At 44.1% G+C, this 22122-nt stretch overlaps 1 protein-coding gene across 4 annotated transcripts in view; it reads right to left on the bottom strand.

Moving 5' to 3' along the window:
• Positions 1-20253, bottom strand: part of ADARB1 (adenosine deaminase RNA specific B1) — a 251278-nt gene extending 231025 nt beyond the window's left edge. For all 4 annotated transcript variants that reach the window (XM_037912791.2, XM_037912790.2, XM_043525846.1 and 1 more), the window contains exon 1: positions 20093-20253. The gene's annotated coding sequence lies outside the window, so the exon portion shown is untranslated. The remainder of the gene's footprint in view (positions 1-20092) is intronic.
• Between the last annotated feature and the right edge of the window lie 1869 nt (positions 20254-22122).

The following is a 22122-nucleotide window of genomic DNA, read 5'->3' as shown; positions in this document are numbered from 1 at the left end:
TCCCCTCCAGCGTATCTACCACTCCTCCCAGTTTAGTATCATCCGCAAATTTGCTCAGAGTGCAATCCACACCATCCTCCAGATCATTTATGAAGATATTGAACAAAACCGGCCCCAGGACCGATCCCTGGGGCACTCCACTTGACACCGGCTGCCAACTAGACATGGAGCCATTGATCACTACCCGTTGAGCCCGACAATCTAGCCAGCTTTCTACCCACCTTATAGTGCATTCATCCAGCCCATACTTCCTTAACTTGCTGACAAGAATACTGTGGGAGACCGTGTCAAATGATCTGGATCATTTGGTAAACTGGGAGTAAGCAAATAATTGCATTTTGATATGACTACATGTAAATGCATACATCTAGGAACAAAGAATATAGGCCAGACTGAGGCCTTGTCTACACTACAGGGGAAATTCTATCTACGCAGTTTGAGCTACATGAATAGTGTAACTTAAATCGATGTAGCTTAGACCTGCTTACCGCGCGGTCCCTTTTTCCAGATCATTTATGTATATGTGGAACAGCACTGGATCCACTACAGACCCTTGGGGGACACCACTATTTACCTCTCTCCATTCTGAAAACTTACCACTTATTCCTACCCTCTCTTTCCCATCTTTTAACCAGTTACCAATCCACGAGAGGACCTTCAGCTTACTTTGCTTAAGAGCCTTTGGGGAGGGACCTTGTCAAAGGCTCTCTCAAAATCTAAGTACATGATATCCACTTGATCACTTGATATCCACTTGTATCCACTTGATCACTTGAAAGTGGTGGAACTTCACCAAGGATACCGTAAGGCCAGAGAGGCCAACAGTAGATCAGGTGCTGCTCCATAGACCTCCTGCTTTTACAATGAACTGCATGCCATTCTTGTCAAAGACCTCATCAGCATCCCACAGACTACTGTGGATACCTCAGAAAAGCCAGAGACAAAGACCACTGCTGTGAACAGCAAGGAGGATGCAGACAGAGGCTCTAGTAATACTGTGAGCCAGGACCTGTTCAAGACTCCATCACACTCTAGCCAGCCCTTCCAGGTGAGCATGGATAAGCTTGATAAAGGGGAAGGGAACTCTGATAAGTATGTGCATGCATTGTCTCTTAAAACATTTAAATTTAAAGGTGGTAACCATCCCATCCCCAAGACAAGACAAAACTATCTAGTTTTCATTGTTTTACTTGTATGAGAAGAAGTAGAGGTACAACAAACAGAGGTAGAGTTGTCATCCTCTTTTCATTTCCCTGTTGGATTAGGTGGTGAGGGAGGGCCATGCAGAGCACTTTGTTTATGTATGCAGGAAGGTCCCTTTTATCCTCCTGAGAGCCTCTAAGAAGCAACACTGCTCTACTCACAAGCACGGAGTCTGTGTATAACAAAAGAAAACTTTTATTAAAAAGGAAAGAGAACCCAGAATTCATGTGGAAAGACACTACAACCACAATTCAAAAGCATGTAAGCATAAGCATTTGAAATACTCACAGCACAATACATTGGGCAATGTCCTTTGTCTCAGTTTCCCTCTTTGCTTTGTAAAAGTCTAATGGACGAATGTCTCTTTACCATGCCACTCCCCTTTTCCTACACTGCACCCCAAGCATTGTCATTAGTCAGCAAAGACCTCAGTTTCAGAGGTGCAGTTACATGGGTCTAGCTCCCACCCCTGAAAAGCGGGTAGGGAGCTGTATCAAGCAATGCCTTCCACTGTTATATTTGCAATGCACTGCAAAGTAAGGCTCAATACGGTATCTCTTAAAAGGGATTAGAGAACTTCAGCACTAATCTTAGGGTTTTTTTTTTAAAGGAAATGAATGGTGCAAAGTAATCTTCATTACTGCACAAAATGGAAAAGTGCAAGTATTTAGGGATCATTCTCCGATACACAGAATACTTTGTAAAAACAGCTACTGAAGTTGTTTTTAACAGCCTATATTCTATTATACACAGAAGATATGTCCGAACATACATTCTTTCCCACTCATCCCTGCCTCTGTTATCACTGCTGCTGCTTGCTGCTCACTACCACTTCTGCGATGCTGTGTTCTGAGGGTCCCCCACTTAGTCCAGCTCTTCGTGATTTCACTGGGTAGCAGGGAAACTGTGCTGCTGTCTCTTTGGAGCTCAATCAATAAAAATATTCAAGAATGCACTTATTACTAAGTCTCATACCGCACATGGATTAGAAGGACAATGTCAGGTTTAAAAGCTTTTTATTTACTTACCTATTTTACTAATAATTTTAACCTGTGCAACATTAAATCATAGTTTCAAGACTTCTCGCTACTCATAGTATTTACTTTTGCATTGCTATTAGCTTGCACACTGGACACGAACTAATCAATTTCACTTGTGTTCACTTAGTTCACTTGTTGACGCTCACACACTAGTCATGTGATCTTTTTAAACAAATAACTTCCCTTATGGTTTTGCAAAAGACATTTTCCCAATGCATTTTTAATCATGAAAACAGTGCAGTTTTGTAAAAACTTGTTTTTACTTAGCTTAAATGTGGACCCAATATTATTTTTAAATGTGGTTCCGAAAATCCTAATGAAAATATTCATCCTACGTGTTCCAGTTAATCTTTGTGTGAACAGCTTCTGAATGAGCAGAGTTGGCTGAACAGCCTTTTGAGTTAAAGATTATACAAGATCCAATCAGTGGTGTAGCAGAAAGATTGTCTTTCATATTAACCCTAGAAACTCAATACTTTAGATAGAAGAAAAGTTTCATTAGAGAAAAATGCAAAGTAAACAGACTTTACAAACACTACATTTTGAGCCAAACAAAAAGCTTTTACAAAACTAACTGAAATGTCACTGATTTCAAAAAATTCATGAAAAGTTTTGTCTTCAGTAATCATTTCCTTTCAATTTGCAACCCAAACACTGCAGCATTATGGCAGTAGAGAGAACCAATAAATAAAGTTTACTAGAAACTGACCAAAATTTTCAAGGGTAAAGTTAGGACTCTGAATATTTGATACAGTAGAACTTCAAAGATACGAACACCAGCGTTACAGACTTACCGGTCTACCTGACACCCTAGATCAGCCAGCAGCACAGACCCAAAAAAAAAGAAAATACTGTACTGCCTGGGGCTTCAGCCACTGCGGCAGGGGAGGGAGGTGTCAGGGCTCCAGGCAGAGGCAGGGGAGCTCGGGACTTCTGACGCTCAGGATCTCTGGAGTTCAGGGCTTTAGACCGAGGAGGAGCACTCGAGCTCGGGGCTTCAGCCTGACAGATCCACTCCCAGTTTTAGCCCAGGAGGGAGGGCGCACCAGGGCTTTAGCTAGGAGAGGAGCACCTGTTTCAACCCCAGCACTCCCCCATAGCTAAAGCTCCGATCCCAGCACCACTCCGCCCAGCTGAATCCAGACGCGGAGCCACAGGGCTGAAGCCCCAGGCCCCAGCGCTCCCCCAAGTCTAAAGCCCTGAACCCTGGCGGCCCCTAGGGTCAGAAGCCCCGACCCCCTCCCACCCTGAGCCCTGACAACACTGTTCCCTCTAAGCTGTGTGCGTGTGCGCATGCACACAGATCCTAAACACTGCGCGCACAAAAATTTGCACAGAAGAAATTATTTTGTGCACACGGCCTGTCAAAAATTAGAGGGAACACTGCCTGACACCCACCCCAACCCTGCGGCTGCAGCCCCAACTCCCCTGTGGCTGAAGCCCATAACATCTTGTTTACGGACCATTGCAGAGTTACTGACAACCCCCATTCCCAAGGTGTCCAACTCTGAGGTTCTACTGTACCTGAAAGTGGCCCCATTTTGAGATGCTAAGCATCTGCAGCTCCGACTGAATTCAACAGGAATGGGAGCTGCAGGTTCTCAGCACCTCAGCAACCATTCAATTAAATAAGAGCCTACATTGTAAGCAGAGCCACAACAATGCCTGTTATTAAGGTTGCATATAAAAATTTCTATTTTAAACCACATTTTCAGTTGCTTATAACCACGGCTATGAGTTTGTCATGGATTCTGTGACTTTCTGTGACTTCTGCAGCGGCCAGTGCGGCGGGCCTGTGGGCCATCTGAGCAGCCCCCAGCCTAGCCTCACCGGCTGCTGCTGGGGCAGTCTCAGGGCACCACGCCTCCCGCCCCCAACAGCGGCAGGAGTTTGGGTGTGGGAGGGGGCTCAAGGCTGGAGCGTGGGAGGGGGTGAAGGCTCTGGGCAACGCTTACCTTGGGGGAGCTCCCCAGAAGCGACAACATCCCTTGGCTCCAAGCGGAGGCATGGCCAGGGGGCTCTGTGCACTGCCTCCAACTGCAGGCACTGTCCTTGCAGCTCCCACTGGCCACAGTTCCTGACCAATGGGAGCTGCGGAGCCAGAGCTCAGGGCAGAGGCAGCACACAGAGCTGCCTGGCCATGTCTCCACCAAGGAGCAGAGGGAGGGGGATGATGCCGCTTCTGGGGACCCATGGAGCCAGGTAGGGAGCCTGCCAATCCTTCCCCCTCACCCCCAGCACCAGCAGAGGTCTTGGGCCATGCACGACCACCCCCATCTCCCTCCCTCAAGATGTAGTCAGGGGCATATAGTACTAGTCATGGACAGGTCATGGGCCGTGAACTTTTATTGCCTGTAACCTGTCCATGACTTTTACTAAAAGTACCTATGGCTAAAACATATAACTGTCAAGCAGCATGGGCAGAAGTTTTCTATGCCTGGTGTCTGCCTCAGATTAGTTTTTTTTCCCCTCCCTTTTGCTCGAGCTTAAATCAGATCAGCCCTTTGCAAAAATGAGGTTGGCAAAACTACATTAATATAGTGAAAAATAAAAATCAGATAGAAAAGTTAACAGCTTTAGTGAAAACCTCAATCAAAAACCTCAATCCTGCACATAAACCTCTTTCACTGATTAAAAAACTAAAATCATGAAACTAAATATTGATTAATATTTTCACCATCTTCTAAAATGAATTTAATTAGTTTCTGATTTCCAAATATTCAAGTCCACCATTTATATAAAATCCTTAAAATGCAAAAGAATATTAATAATATATTCTAACAGAAGGGAAAAAATGCATTCTTTGTTGTTAAAAGATAGGTAACAGCCAAGAAATAGCCACATTCAATGTAGGTACAAAAGAAACTGTGGTTTTAAAAAGTAATTTATCCTTCCTCATGTGATCATTTTTTAAAAGGTCCTTTACAGTGTGCTATAAATTTCAATTTCACATTGAAAAGGGCCTCTACAACCAAATATAACTAAAACCAAATGTAACATTAGTACCTAACCTTAAGCACCAAAATCTGTATTTCGGCCCCATTCATCCACTGGCTTCAGTAGAAGTTGTGGAAACAACACCTGTGAATATCAAGCAATCTATTTGTGTGCCCAAGATAAAGGTTTTGGCCTAGAATTTTTTCTTTAGCTTATTACTATTGGCACCAAATGCCTTGGGACATCGTATACAGATGTGCTTATAGTATATAGCCTTATTGGTACACACTCAGTATTACAATTCCAAAACTTCCAAAATCAGGTCAGACACCTAACATATGAGATTAAAAAAAAAAATCTTACGACTTTTTTGAGGGAAAAAAACTAAATGATGTTTAACTTCATATATTAACCATGTTTAACTTTGACTCCTTTGCAGGAGCTCTCGCTAGATGTTGTGAAGGATGGATGTCTTGATGATTACCTATTCTGTTCATGCCCTCTGGGGCACCTGGCATTGGCCACTGGGTCAGACCAAAGGTCCATCTAGCCCAGTATCCTGTCTTCTGACAGTGGCCAAAGACAAGGTACTGGGCTAGATGGACCTTTGGTCTGACCCAGTATAGCCGTTCTTATGTAGAATACTCTGGCCAGCTTACGGATCTCGTAGTGCTAGGCACTGTACAAACACATAGTACGAGACAGTTCCTGCTCTGAAGAGCTTAGAATCTAGTGCAAAGTGTAGTTAGTTATGTGGGAGTTGGACACAGGAAACACAAACTCATTTCATACACGGGCTACCAAAATTCCATTAGATAAGGACAATTCATCCTGATTGAACTCGGCAGGATTCAAAACTGGTGACATACAGGAAAAAGCCTCTACAGTTCGTTAGCAAAGCTTTAAGACATCCACTCCCCATAATTGTTAATGTTACATCTTTGAGAATGATGCTTGTTTTTGAAAGATAAGCTTACCAAATCAATTTCTCAGCCTGCTCCAGAAGCAGACTGTGATCTTGTAGTTACAGATAGCATAACTAAATGCAACAATGCCCCTATTTTGGTAATCTCTGGGGAATGAACTCAGGACCTATAGATGTAAAAGCATGAACCTCTACCACTTGACCTGAAGAATCAGATCTCTTGTCTTAGATAACATGTAAAGGTTTATCTGGTAAAGGCACAGTGCCACACTATGTTAGCATGTGCTACAGGGTCCACCCAGTCTCAAAGGCTGTGTGGTAAAGTAGATAAAAATTTACTCTGTTATATTAGAAAATGGGGTTCTATTCGCAACTGTGTCTGTAGTGACCTTTCAGAGTAACAGCCGTGTTAGTCTGTATTCGCAAAAAGAAAAGGAGTACTTGTGGCACCTTAGAGACTAACCAATTTAGTTGAGCATAAGCTTTCGTGAGCTACAGCTCACTTCATCGGATGCATACTGTGGAAAATACAGAAGATGTATTAACATTAAGATATAAGAACATCTTCTGTATTTTCCACAGTATGCATCCGATGAAGTGAGCTGTAGCTCACGAAAGCTTATGCTCAACTAAATTGGTTAGTCTCTAAGGTGCCACAAGTCCTCCTTTTCTTTTTGTAGTGACCTTGTGCAAGCTCTCAGCTATCTTATCTCTGAAATAGGCAAATTATACCCTCAAGACAGCAGTTTGAGCCATATTCTCATAAGGGTATACAAAAATATTAACATCAGCCCATGGAAGAACTAGGACTAGAACTCATGATGTCTGGGTTTCCAGGGAATTGTTGGAGAAGTCTCTCACAATCTGGTTTTCTTTCCCAAAATTGTGAGGCCAGAGCTTCTCATCATGGCAAGACTGTTTACAACAGAGGCTACATCATATTACTAATCATAAAAATCGCAAAAATCTGCAACAGTGTGTAAGTAACATTACAAAAGTATCAACTGTCATTCAAGACATGACTGTTTACGTAAAAGATTTATTACAGAAGAGGCCTGCATATTTTTAGAGGTAGCTAGCACTACAAGTGAGCATTAGATAAACAATTAGTTTTAAAAAGCTATTTCATCATTAATTATTCTAAACATGTCCTGCTTCCCAAACATTGGCCTGCTTCCATCCCCAGAAGTGTAGCCAGCTCCCATATTGACACTACAGCCTGGCACATGACACATTTTACATCTACAGTAGAACCTCAGAGTTATGAACACCTCAGGAATGGAGGTGGTGAGTTATGAACATTTCAGAGTTACACAGTCTAAACAAAACGTTATGGTTGTTCTTTCAAAAGTTTACCCCTGAACAAGGACTCAGTACAGCTTTGAAACTTTACTATGCAGAAGAAAAATGCAGCTTTTAACCATCTTAATTGAAAGGAAACAAGCACAGAAAAAGTTTCCTTACTTTATCAAATTTTTTTTTAAACTTTCCCTTTTTTTTAGTATTTTATGTTTACCACAGTACTGTACTGCAGTGGTGAGTTGGAGCCGGTTCGCGCGAACCGGTTGTTAAATTTTGAAGCACTTTTAAAACCAGTTGTTAAAAATAGTTATGAAAACAAATGTTATAAAATGATCTTAAAACCGAATAATCTTAATCTTATAAAACAGTGTAGAAAATAATACGGCAGGGGTCGGCAACTGGCGGCATGCAAGCCAATTTTTACTGACACACTGCTGCCACACCGCTGGCCCCACTCAGCCTGCTGCCTGCCTGGGTGAATGGAACTGAGTGGTTCCGGCAGCCGGGCCCCCGGCTGGCAGGAGCCAGCAGACGGAACCCCAGACCGGCGGCCGCCGGCCCCGCGCAGCCCACCGCCAGTCTGGAGTTCCAGCTGCTGGCCCCTTCCCAGCTGGGGTCCCAGCCATTGGCCCCACTCATCCCGCTGCTGGCCTGGGTGAATGGAGCCCCCGGCCAGCAGCAGGCTGAGCGGGGCCGGCGGCCAGGACCCCAGCTGGCAGGAACCGGCGGACTGAACCCCAGACTGGAGGCAGGTGAGCCACTGCCAGTCTGGGGTTCTGTCCGCCACCCCACTCAGCCCACTGACGGTCTGGTGTTCCGGCTGACAGCCCCTTGCCAGCCACGATCCTGGCCATCAGCCCCGCTCAGCCTGCTGCTGACCTGGGATACCAGCCGCCAGCCCCGCTTTCCTCGCTGCTGGTCCGGGGTTCCAGCCACCTGGCCGCCAGCCCCGCTTAGGCCGCTGCCAGTCTGGGGTTCCATTGGGGGCTCCTGTCAATGTAAAATTTATAACTGGCATGGGAAACCTTACATTAATGAAGACTTGGTACGCCACTTCTCAAAGGGTGCCGACCCCTGTAATATGGTATATAAAATAAACTTCAAATGCAAAGGGATGCACAATTCTAGCAGTTAAAGAGCCGTTTCTACAACAGATAGGTCAAGAGGGGGAGGGATAGCTCAGTGGTTTGAGCATTGGCCTGCTAAACCCAGGGTTGTGAGTCCAATCCTTGAGGGAGCCATTTAGGGATCTGGGGCAAAAATTGGGGATTGATCCTGCTTTGAGCAGGGGGTTGGACTAGATGACCTCCTGAGGTCCCTTCCAACCTCAATATTCTATGATTAGTCAGTATCTAGTAGTGAAAATAATGATTTAAATACTGAAAACGCCGATGACAATTTTGATGAAAATATCTTAAATGTTGAATCATCTGAAAATGTGTCTGCAACGGAAGAGGATTTACATGATTGTGAAAATATAGTACCCAATTGTTGGACTGCCAAGCAGGCACAATATTTTTTAAAGAAATATAATGGCTTGATAATTGAAGGCAAAAAACTTGGCTGTTTCCACTGTGCAAATACGTCACATTTGGGGGTCCTTGGAGGAAAATCTTTACACATTTCTTCAGAATGGCAAAAGTGTACTGTTAAAGCATTTGGAACAGATAAAAAAGTTCAGCAAGCTTCATGAGGAAAAAAAAGAAGGAACATTTCGAATCAAGCTCTCATTTGAGAGTTATAAATATTTTCAATGAATCTAAAAAAGAAACTCTCACTACAGTGATTGATAAACTTACTGAACAAAATATTGCAATAACCAGCAAAATTTTCAACATAGTTTACAGCTTAGTAAAAAGAAACCGACCAATGTCAGATATGGAGGATGAAGTAGAGCTACAAATTAAGAATGAAACCGATTTAGGGAACTGCCTACATTCTCGATTTTCGGCCATCAGAATCGTCGAGCATATTGCTGAATTAATAAGAAAACAAATTTTTAGTAAAATCATCTAAAACAATTCAAAGATTTGTATTATTATTGATGAAGTTTCTACAGTTTCAAGTAAAACTGTGCTTGTAAGTCTTATAAAATGTGAATTACAAGATTCTTCAAAAGCAGAAAATATTTATAATGTTTTGAGAAATACATTAACTGATACAGGACTTGACACAGAATATTTAAAGAAAAATTTAATCCGATTTTGTTCTGATGGCGCAAGCACCATGCTTGGACATAAATCTGGAGTTGCTACAAGACTGCTTCAAGATTTTTCCAAACATTATAATTTGGCATTGTTTGAATCATCAGCTACAACTGGCTTTAGATGAGGCTATAGATTATATCAATAAACAACAGGTTTCAGAGTAACAGCCGTGTTAGTCTGTATTCGTAAAAAGAAAAGGAGTACTTGTGGCACCTTAGAGACTAACCAGTTTATTTGAGCATGAGCTTTCGTGAGCTACAGCTCACTTCATCGGATGCATAGCATATCGTGGAAACTGCAGAAGACATTATATACACACACAGAGACCATGAAACAAAACTTCCTCCCACCCCACTCCCCCGCTGGCAACAGCTTATCTAAAGTGATCATCAAGTAGAGCCATTTCCAGCACAAATCCAGGTTTTCTCACCCTTCCCCCCCCCCCACACACACACACACACATACAAACTCACTCTCCTGCTGGCAACAGCCCATCCCCCTTTGAAACCCCTCTTTATAATGCACATGATAATCAAGGTGGGTCACCTCCAGCACTAATCCAGGTTTTCTCACCCCCCACACACACCCCTCCAAAAACCACACACACAAACTCATTCTCCTGCTGGCAACAGCTCATCTTACAATGTGCACAGCAATAATCCAAGTTTAACCAGAACGTCTTGGGGGGGGGGGGGTTTGCAGGAAAAAAACAAGGGGAGACAGGCTACCTTGCATAATGACTTAGCCACTCCCAGTCTCTATTCAAGCCCAAATTAATAGTATCCAATTTGCAAATGAATTCCAATTCAGCAGTTTCTCGCTGGAGTCTGGATTTGAAGTTTTTTTGCTTTAAGATAGCGACCCTCATGTCTGTGATTGCGTGACCAGAGAGATTGAAGTGTTCTCCCACTGGTTTATGAATGTTATAATTCTTGACATCTGATTTGTGTCCATTTATTCTTTTACGTAGAGACTGTCCAGTTTGACCAATGTACATGGCAGAGGGGCATTGCTGGCACATGATGGCATAGATCACATTGGTGGATGTGCAGGTGAACGAGCCTCTGATAGTGTGGCTGATGTTGTTAGGCCCTGTGATGGTGTCCCCTGAATAGATATGCGGGCACAGTTGGCAACGGGCTTTGTTGCAAGGATAGGTTCCTGGGCTAGTGGTTCTGTTGTGTGGTATGTGGTTGTTGGTGAGTATTCGCTTCAGGTTGGGGGACTGTCTGTAGGCAAGGACTGGCCTTTCTCCCAAGATTTGTGAGAGTGTTGGGTCATCCTTCAGGATAGGTTGTAGATCCTCCAACGCATTATTAAGGATCTACAACCTATCCTGAAGGATGACCCAACACTCTCACAAATCTTGGGAGAAAGGCCAGTCCTTGCCTACAGACAGCCCCCCAACCTGAAGCGAATACTCACCAACAACCACATACCACACAACAGAACCACTAGCCCAGGAACCTATCCTTGCAACAAAGCCCGTTGCCAACTGTGCCCGCATATCTATTCAGGGGACACCATCACAGGGCCTAACAACATCAGCCACACTATCAGAGGCTCGTTCACCTGCACATCCACCAATGTGATATATGCCATCATGTGCCAGCAATGCCCCTCTGCCATGTACATTGGTCAAACTGGACAGTCTCTACGTAAAAGAATAAATGGACACAAATCAGATGTCAAGAATTATAACATTCATAAACCAGTGGGAGAACACTTCAATCTCTCTGGTCACGCAATCACAGACATGAGGGTCGCTATCTTAAAGCAAAAAAACTTCAAATCCAGACTCCAGCGAGAAACTGCTGAATTGGAATTCATTTGCAAATTGGATACTATTAATTTGGGCTTGAATAGAGACTGGGAGTGGCTAAGTCATTATGCAAGGTAGCCTGTCTCCCCTTGTTTTTTTCCTGCAAACCCCCCCCCCCCCCCAAGACGTTCTGGTTAAACTTGGATTATTGCTGTGCACATTGTAAGATGAGCTGTTGCCAGCAGGAGAATGAGTTTGTGTGTGTGGTTTTTGGAGGGGGGGGTGTGGGGGGGGGTGAGAAAACCTGGATTAGTGCTGGAGGTGACCCACCTTGATTATCATGCGCATTATAAAGAGGGGTTTCAAAGGGGGATGGGCTGTTGCCAGCAGGAGAGTGAGTTTGTATGTGTGTGGGGGGGGGGGGGGGGGAGGGTGAGAAAACCTGGATTTGTGCTGGAAATGGCTCTACTTGATGATCACTTTAGATAAGCTGTTGCCAGCGGGGGAGTGGGGTGGGAGGAAGTTTTGTTTCATGGTCTCTGTGTGTATATAATGTCTTCTGCAGTTTCCACGATATGCTATGCATCCGATGAAGTGAGCTGTAGCTCACGAAAGCTCATGCTCAAATAAACTGGTTAGTCTCTAAGGTGCCACAAGTACTCCTTTTCTTTTTATCAATAAATAAGCCATTTCAAGATTTTTGGACAAGATTTAGGCAATTTTTCATCAGTCAAATAAAAGACAGTTTGAACTTAAACAAGTTTCTGAAGAACTATATACTGTAATCATCAAAATAGGCCGTGTTTTTGGTCCACGATGGGCTTCTTGTAGCCTTAGAGCTGTCAAAGTGGTCTGGAGAGCTTATCCAGCTCTTTTATTTATTTTTCCAAAAATAAGACATTTTCTGGCATGGAAAAAAAGATTGAAAAACAAAATTTTTAGAAGACTTGGCATTAACGATTGACATTTTGGATGAACTTGCATGATTATCAAATGCACTGCAGGCGAGACAATTGAGTTTAACAAAGGCAGATAAGCTAATCAAACGAACAATTGATTTTTTCATACAATTAAAAGATAGTTTTAGTATATAAGAAAATAAAATTAATGAAATGATAGAAAGTGATGCTTTTAAATGCATAGAGTTTGAAGATAATGTAAGGTTTAAATCACTGCCATGAGACAAAGTAATAGAGTGTATTATTGAAAAAATGAAGGCAAGATTAGTAAACGAAAATCACATTAAATATAAAGAAGATAATTTAGGTCATTCTAGTAATACATCTAAAATAGTTGAATTATTCAATGGTATGGATCCCACTTCATGGAATATTGAAGAAGTCAGGTTACTTTAGAAATCAGGAGAAGAAAAAGTGCATGAATTAAATAAATTCATAAAATTTGTAGTCGATTTAAAGGATTTAAAAAAAATCTTCCTGATCCAGACACAATAAGGAAAGCAAAGCAAATTATGAACACAATTGCAATTAGTTCTGCAGAAGCAGAAAGAGCTTTTTCGTTGATGAATATTATTTTTAGTAATAAAAGGGCGAATTTAACAATTAAACGTATCTCAAGCTTTATGACCATCTATTTGTTGGGAAAACCACTAAGTTCCTGGAACCCAATACCATATGTTAAAGCATAGATGAGAAGTCATCGATCCACATTAGATACCAGAGTTTGTGTATCAACACGAAAGATTATGGAGAAGATCAAGAAGCCATTTGGAAATTACTACCTAATTAGTAATAAATAATGTACTTAAATATTCTTTAAAATACTGCTTGTTGCATTGTATACTTCAACATGAATATATTACACTTTTTATTTTTAATAATTTAAGTAGTTCACAGGTAATATTTTAAAAATACAAGAATAATAGACATTTCATTCTTAAATATTATCATCGTTTGCTTACTCATACCTCTCTTCTTTATATTTTCTTCTTTTCAAATGTATTTTAAATTCGTTTAAGAAAGCAATACTTTGTTTCCTATTGTAATAAACATGTAAAAAAATTTTTTTATTGTTAAGTATGACTCCCAATGACTCAATGCATTGCCATTTCTTATGGAAAAAGGTACAAAAAATACGTACTGTGGCACATCCCTTAAATCATAACTTTTTATAGGGAACTGGTTGTTAAGATTTTGACAGCTCATCACTGCTGTACTGTATTTGTGCTTTTTTTGGGGGGGGGGGGGGGGGGGGGTCTCTCTGCTGCTGCCTGATTGCATACTTCTGGTTCCAAATAAGGTGTGTGGTTGACTGATCAGTTTGTAACTCTGGTGTTCGTAACTCTGAGGTTCTACTGTAGAACAGTCTCCTGATGGAAGAAAAAGCAAGGTTTATACGGAGTCAAACAGCATGGCAAATGTGTTACTGTGTTTTCAAGTAAGCAAAATTGTACCACATACTTAACTCAAACCAATAGGTCCTGTTTACACTAAGAAAAATGGGATCTTTTAATTCACTACTGGTAAAACCAACGGCTTGTCTACCGTTGGTAGACAACGGCTTGCCGGATTGGTAAAACCACTGCTGGTAAAACCAACGGCTTGCCGGATTGGTGGGCAGCGATCGATCCAGCGGGGGTCGATTTATCACGTCTAGTATAGACGTGATAAATCGACTGCTAAGCACTCTCCTGTTGACTCTGGTACTCCACCAGAATGAGGAGTGCAAGCAGAGTCGACAGGAGAGCTTCAGCTGTCGACTTACCGCAGTGAAGTTGCGTATCTTAGATCGACCTCGTGCAGTAGTGTAGATAAGCCCTCAATCAGGGGTAGTAGTAGACATTGCTCAGGCATTTTTACCACTATGTCATCTACCCCCTGCTCGGAGCCCCCCAAAGCCTCATCTCTATGCTTCTTCAGTAGCCTCAAAGCTAATAGGGAAATTCCAACATGGTGCATGCTAGGTGCATCACATTGGCTCTGGTGCTAGTTGAACCTTCAAAGTTGCTAGCAGAAAAATAAAAAGACTAGTTTAGAATCATGTGTGTGGAATGTCTTATCTTTGCTATTTAGCACCTAGCTGAAGAGCTAATGGAAAGCACAGCTCAAACAACAGTTTTGCTTTTAAAGACTTGATCCAACTTTATGACCGACACTGCTCAAAACGACACATACCTATGTAACGTTTTTGACAAGTTTGAGATGACAAGGTTCCTTCGCTTATAGAACTCAGCTGAATGAAAAATTCTTAAGCAGTGTTCTGTCCAGACGTCAAAGGGGTCAAGTAGGAATGCACAAAAAAGGGAGGAGCTACAACAAGCAGCAGCCACTCTTCTACCACCACCCAAGCGCACAACAATCTTCCTCAATCTCTGGAAAAATATATTCAATTAAATGTGCAAAAATTAGCAGCAGCAATCTACAAGAGAGTGTAGGATGCATGCAGCTACAAAGTACTGTGGGATTAGGAACCTGAAAACAAACAGCAGCTCTTTTTGGGGCTATACATGGGGAAAAAAGGTTGAAAAACCCTAATATATTTTATATAATTTGTCATGTAATTTAAAAAAAAAAAATAAAGAAATGCTCAGGGATGGAAACAGAAGAAGTTCAAATATGGGCAAAAATGATGAAGTGTTAATATGACACCCTGAGCTAACTACTACATGCCCCAATGGAAAGCGATTTGTTTCTAATTACATACATTTAAACACCACTTACTGCAACATTGTGAGGAAAGCCACAAAAAATACTGTTTTGATTCAGTATCTGATACCATCCCAATGGCAGTTTTGACTTCAAATCTTTAAAACATTTCCTATCATCTAAAACTGGTCTGAAGAAAAAGCAGCGTCAAACAAATTAGTTTTTATCTGCAACAATAATTAAGTTGACAAATTAAGTTGACTTATGTTAACTCACTTTAGCTATAGTTCAAAGAATTTTAAAATACAAAAACCCTTTAACAAACAGATTTTACCCAAATTAAAATGTAACAGCTTGGCCTGCCAAAAAAAAAAAAAAAAGTGTGAAGCCAATTTAAAATCCAACTAGACCCAACCAAATACTCCAGAAATAATGAAACCTAAGTATACACAGGCCAGAGAAACAGATGGCAAAGCCATGTTAGGAAAATCAATGTAGCTTGTTTTAACCAATCAGGGAACAAAGCCATTCGACCTCAAAGAGCAGCCATGGTGCTCTTTATTCTACAGTAATTAATCTATACACACATACAGTTCTCCTCTTCAAAAGAGAACAATATCAAACAGGAGTCCAAGATATTAAAAATGAAATTCTGAAGACTGGCTAAAAATTATTAGAAATGGATACAGCAATTCAGAACCTTTCTAGCAACAGCTCTCTCGATAGCATAAAGTCTGAAAAACTAACAAGGAATAGATCTCAGCTAGTCGCACAGCAACTAACTCCAAGAAGTTATTAAAATATACCTTCTATGAAGTGAATGGTTCAAGGATCGGCAATAGTACATAGAACTTTGCACCTCTAGGTCAGCAGTTCAAATCCAGACGAGACCAGTACTTAAGAGTTATCTAATGATCAGGGTGAAGCAATATAAAAATCACTTTTTTTAAAATCATTGATTTAATTGGGGCTGAAGCTTTTTTAAACTAATTTATAATTAACTAAGCATATAAAGACATACTACTGAAAGAGTCTCTTATTTGAATTTATTGAGTTGCTACAAGAAAAACAATGAAATACTTATACCTGAAGCCCTGACCCTGCAAACATTTAAGAAGATACGTGATTTTACACACATGATTAGCCCCACTGATTTCAGTGGGACTATCAATGTGCTTAAAGTTAATCACCTGCATCTGCATAACATTCAGTGCATAAAAGGCTAAAACTGTATTTTTATTAAAAACTTCTTAGTGGCACAGAATCTTTGTCACATCATGAAGAACTAGAACTAGTAGCACAAGGCCCACTGACTTCAACCTCAGATGAAGCATAGCCTGGATGATGCAATTCAACCTTCTTGATTTGTAGAAGCCTGATATATCAGCAGGCAATGCTGACTGAAAATACAGCATGGGCTATTTTATCTACTTTGCAATTGTTCTCATAATAACTATGTTAATGAGGCTCTGAACTTCTTTTCCAGCATAATGAACATTTTAAATGTGATACTTCTTGTAGAAAATACCTCCATGGAAAATATGAAATTCTAGGGAATTAATATACAAAGCCCAGTTTAGCAATTTAAGACTACAAAATGGGAAGAAAGTAAAGAACTAGCAACATGCAAATAAAAATCTGCTTTAATTTAAAAACTGAAGCAAACAATTTTTAAATTAAAAATGAGATGTTTTTAAAATCTTTTTTATCCGCCCAGATTGGTATTTATTAAACATTTTGTGTCAGGCCCCTTGCTGATGTCTAAGGGCTTGTCTACACCTATCAGAGGATCGACAAGCAGTGATCGATGCATCGGCAGTCGATTTAGTGTGTCTAGTGAAGACCTACTAAATCAACTGCAGATCGCTCTCCCATCGACTTCTGTACTCCACCGGATTGAGAAGAGATGGGGGAGTCAACAGGAGAGCATCTCCTGTCGACATCACGTAGTGTGGACCCCACAGTAAGTAGATCTAAGCTACATCAATTTGAGTTACGCTATTCACGTAACTAAAATTGCATAACTTAGATCGAATATCCCCTGTAGTGTAGACAAGGCCTAAGAGGGCAATCAATGACTGTCCAAGATGACTAATTTGCCCTCTGCACCGTAAGCGTTCCTAGAAATCTCTACGACAGAATTACAATGTAAATTGGAGAGAATGGGGAAGTTTGTTTTCCATCTGCCATACTTAATTTGCAAAGAAACAGAACGCTCTACTGTCTAGTAATAGCTGATATTTGTTAAGTGTTACAGCCAGCTCCATACATTTCACTCTCCCTGTCCAAAAAAGCTTACAAGCTAATCTTTTCAAGACCACTATATTTACTTTGAAAACATGCTAGTTCAGAACATAAAACTCTTCTGTAAGGGTGTAAAGAAGAGCAATTACATTAAGCAATTAATAATTCTAGAATACCACCATGTATATTAGGTAGGACTACAAATATACCTCACTGTAAACTTCTTTCATAACTGAGCATTTAAAAAAGTATCACTAACATGTTAACATACCAGCGTAATTCATTTCCTTAACCACAATATTTCAGAAATCAAATGAAAAAATTAATAAGCTGATGCTAGTTAGAATAGACTTTATTCCCTTTTTTAGTAAGGAGTGTCCTTAAGGTTTGTGGACTATCATTTGTAATATATAAAGCAAATCTATGCAGCTGGAAGCCAATATGGAGCAGCCTGCTGGTGGCACACTTCAGTTATCCTGAGACATCACAAATTCAGAGCACTCAGTGTGACAATGAATTCCTAATTTAGGTGAAGTTAGTTCTAAAAAACATACTTAACAGTAATAAAAAAGCAGGATATGGTGGACTTATAATAAAAAGACTTTCTTTTCCTCCTTCGCCATGGTACTTTGTTGGGTTATTTAATTTTCTCCAAAGATTTTATATAGTTTCTTACATCAGCTGACATTCAAACCACATAGTAAACTGAATTTGCAGCACTAAACTATTTTAGAATTTTTAGATTACAGAACTGGAAAAGTAGAAACTTAAGGGTTCTTTGACCATTAGCTATGCACAAGTGTAATTAAGCATTTAGGTACAACTATCTCAGCCACCAGGAGAACATATATTTGTTAATAACTAAAATGTTGTGATGCTCTCACCCCCTGTGGGCCACTCCAAAAGAAATATTCTATACACCAATGAAATTCTGAAATTACAAGTAATTTAAGGAATTTATTTCATTTAGCCCAGTGCTCAAATACCTTAAACGCATTTCAAATTGCATAGCATAAATCCTTCTTGGTAGTCCAGGTTTTCAGTTCTGTAATTAGTTAAACCACATGCCCCCATCACCAACTACTCTACAGGGAATTGTGCTTCTCTTTACATCACTATTGTCTGCTGGTTGAGATGTATGTGTGTGCCTGCATCTTCTTCGGTCAGCCCCCCAATCCCTCTCTAATTGTTGCTCTTTACAGACAGGACCCCTCAATTCTATTAGTTTCTTGAACTTGAGTTTGTTAGAGTAATACCACTCTGAGGGCTTGTCTATGCCACGCAGCTTTTAGTGACAAGGCTGTGTCGACACATCCTTGTTGCTAAAAGTCAGCGTGCGTAAACGCTCTTTTTCGGTACTTTGTCGGCATTTTTGCCAACAAAATACTTTCAGCCCGACGAGCAACATTAGCTTTGTCGGCAGGAGAGCGCTCCTGCCGACAAAGCCCCGTTCGCACTGCCAGTTGAGTCGGCAAAACTTTTGTCTTTCGTGGGGGGACTTTTTAAGTACCCATGAAAGACAAAAGTTTTGTTGACAGTGCCTATGCATAAACAACTCTAAATAAATCTACAGTTAGGAAATGCAAGAGCGAACTGCTGAAAAAAATACATTTTAAAGTGGAATCCCCTCACCTTACCCACTCCTTAAGACCATTGCACCGTAGAAGATTAAGCATGAAAATATTGTACTCACACATCAATGAACTACATTTAAAGATCAGATGATCCTGGTCAGTTTTTATAGTGTTTCATCAACTTTTTTAAAAAGATGAATTTTAAAAGGTAATTTTAGTGAACATGGAATGCTTTAAACCCATTTTGATCCTTTGTATTTGAATCAGTGTTATAAATGTGACTGAATGATACTATTTTCTAATCCCAAAACAGAGGCATTGGTATGTTTGCATGTTAGGTTCCTAAACCGCATTTTAGTTAAGTATCAAGAAACCAAAACCTCTAGCTTTAGCTATCAATATGTTGAGTGGAGAGAAGTGAGTAGACTTACACAATTGATTTTAAAGGCAATTACCTAGGATATAAATTGCCAGAACAAAATACACGTTGCGTTTTAACTAGCACAGCACAAAGACAGATGCGAGGGACTTTAGGTAGCTAGAAACGGACACTACGAACAGTCTTCCGTGCATCTGCCCACAGTCCCAGTAAAGCCGGCTAGCGATCCCTCACGCATATTGACTGAACATCATCAGCGGTCTTTAGGCCTAATCTTGTCTGAACTCCCTGCAGGGAGAGAGAAGGACCCAAACCGACACCGTCCCCCCAGCGCGGTATCCGGCACGCAGCACGCCCCAGCAAACTTGCGCTGCGGATTGAGCAATTCGCAGCCTCGCCCGCCCCAAATATGCCAGGGATGCAGGCGGCTTCCTCGGCGCCTCTGCATCCAGCCAGCCCCGCTCCCCGGACACCGCGCCCGGGCGAGGGGAGCCGGGGGGGGGGGGCCAGCGGCGGCCGCCGCGGGCTTGTAACGCCGGACCCGAGTCCCCCCGCCCCGGCGGGGCCGCACGGGCCGGCTGCGGGGGTCCCGCCACCCGCCGCGGGTCCAGCGAAACGGGACGTCGCCCTGCCCCGGGGCCGGCCCCCGCCGCGGCGCCCCGCACCTGCCGCCGCGCGCCGGCCCCCGCCGCAGGCCCAGCGCGCGCCCCGCCGCCGGGACCCCCGCCCCGAGCGCTCCGCAGCCTCCGTGCCCTCAGCGCCCGCCAGGCCGGCGGCGGGCGGGCGGGCGGGCGGGCGCAGCCCGGGGACGGAGCGTCAGGACCTGGACAGGTCCCGGCGGGGCGGTCCCTCCCGGCGCGGGTTCAGGGGGTGCCGGGAGAGCCGCAGCGAGCCCCGCCAGGGCCGCCCCTCACCTGGCCGCGGGTCCTACGGCTCCCCCCGCTCCGCGCTGACCAGCGGGCGGCGGCCGCCTCGCGCTCCCCTCAGCCGACACTGAGCGCGGGCGGCGGCGGGCAACGGCGCTGCTCGGCTCAGGCCGACCGGCCCCGCGCGCACGCGCGCTGCTGCACGGCCCCTGCAGGCGCGAGCCCGCCGACGCGTTCATGCGCCTCTCGCGCCAGCCGGGGCCGCGGGCTGAAGGGGCCGCAGGAGGCGAGGGGCGGGCCTTGGCGCGCGTGACGAAGACAGAGAGGCCGCCGGGCGGCCCCGCGGGGGCGGAGTCAGAGGCACGACCCCGGCCGCTGATTGGTGGGAGGTGCGGCGCCGTGCACGCGCCTCTGCTCCCCTCCCGCCCGGGGCGGCGAGGATCCGCAGCGTGGCGCGTGCCCTCGCGCGAGGGGGGCTGGGCGGCAGGTGCAGGGGCGCGCGGGCGCCGCTCGCCACGGGACTCCAGCCGCCGCCGCAGGGTCGCTGGTGTCTGGAGCCGGGGCCGCTCCGTGGGCGGCGGCGGGTTGGCGCTGCGTGGCCCGGGCGCCCGGCGTGCAGCTCCCGCGGCGCGGGGTTTGCGGTGCGGGGTTGCGGGGGGGGGTCGCCTCCCCGCGCACGGCGGCCTGGCGGGGCCTCTCCGCCCGGTAGCCCCCGCGCTGCCGCTCTCCCGCTGCTCGCCGAAACTTCCCTGGGGCGGCCCGGGGCTCTCCCGCAAACCGCCCTCGCGTGTCGGGCCGGCAGCGACCGCAGCATCCCCCGGTCCGCGCACCTGAGCGCCCCAGGGCAGGGGTGCGCCCGCGGGCTGCCCTCGCGCACTGACCCGGGAGCGCAGAGCAAGAGGCGGCGGGATTCCGTGTCCCTGGGGAGACCCAGGCCCTGCACTGGCCGGGCAATGAGAGACCCCCACGCTGCAGAGCACGTTGCAAACCCCCGGGGTCACCGGCCACCTGACCTGGGGGAAGAGCCCGTCCTCGCCCCCTGTATCAGGCGGACCTTGAGCAAGCGAACCGGGACGAACCAGCCAAGCACCTGCCAGAGAGAGCGAGCGCTCAGAGCCACCTCAGCCCCTGGCCCTCCCCATCCAGCTGCATCCCTCTCTGATGCGTCAGAGTAAAGGGACAGAATCAAAATAGGTAGGGGATGGGGAATCCCCTCCCTGTCCCCAGCAGGTGGCCAGCTGAAGCATGAGTTTTTAGGAACATAAGACAAACTGGAAGGGAGCTCTAGGCCTACTAACCCTGCTGATACTGATCATTGCAAGCAACCACATCGTACATTCCCAGTCGTAAATTTGTCACCCTCTCTCAAACCAGTCACCCTCTCTCTCCTAAAACTAATTAAGTTGTTTGCCCCCTGAGGGGAGTGAGCCCCTCATCCTGCACCATCTGGGTAAAAGAAAAGGGTCCAGGCATCTTTCTTGGTAGCAACTGGGAGACACTGTTCCCCCAAATAGGGGGAGGCCTCCAGCTGAAATATGGGCCATGTAACTTTCATCAGCAAGCATTTTAGCCATTGTTCGTTCCAAAATCAAGACCCTTACTTGCAATAACTTTGCTTTGACCTTGCTCTGTTATACCATAAATAATTGACTCTCTAGGTCATTGCACCAGTTAACTGTCCAGATCCAGCTGGTTCAGGCCAGGTCTATGCTATGAGTGCTACGCTGTACCAGCAGTACCAGCTAGACCAGTATACTGCACTGCTCCTACTGCGGATGCAGCTTTGCTGGTATCCATACTACAGGCTCCTGCTGGCACAGCTACACTGATCACATAAATCACATCTCATCATACCCCTGACCAAGATAGCTATGTGAGCAAGAATTTCTAGTGTAGACCTGGCCTTAGCTTTATTATGTTGATCTGTAGCATAATGGTCAGTGGTCTCAGATGGCAGCTAGTTTCTTGTAAAGAAAACGAGCCTTTCCCAAGTGCCATTCTTGTATGGATCATCATACCCTTGAGGTTTCTGAGTGACTTTGTCTAGTCGTTTTCAGTCTCTTTCATGCTCCCACAGG

This window comes from Chelonia mydas, chromosome 11 (assembly GCF_015237465.2).
Source record: "Chelonia mydas isolate rCheMyd1 chromosome 11, rCheMyd1.pri.v2, whole genome shotgun sequence".
NCBI classification, from domain to species: Eukaryota; Metazoa; Chordata; order Testudines; family Cheloniidae; genus Chelonia; species Chelonia mydas.
Note: the sequence above shows the minus strand (reverse complement) of the source record. Positions and strands in the feature narration are given on the sequence as shown.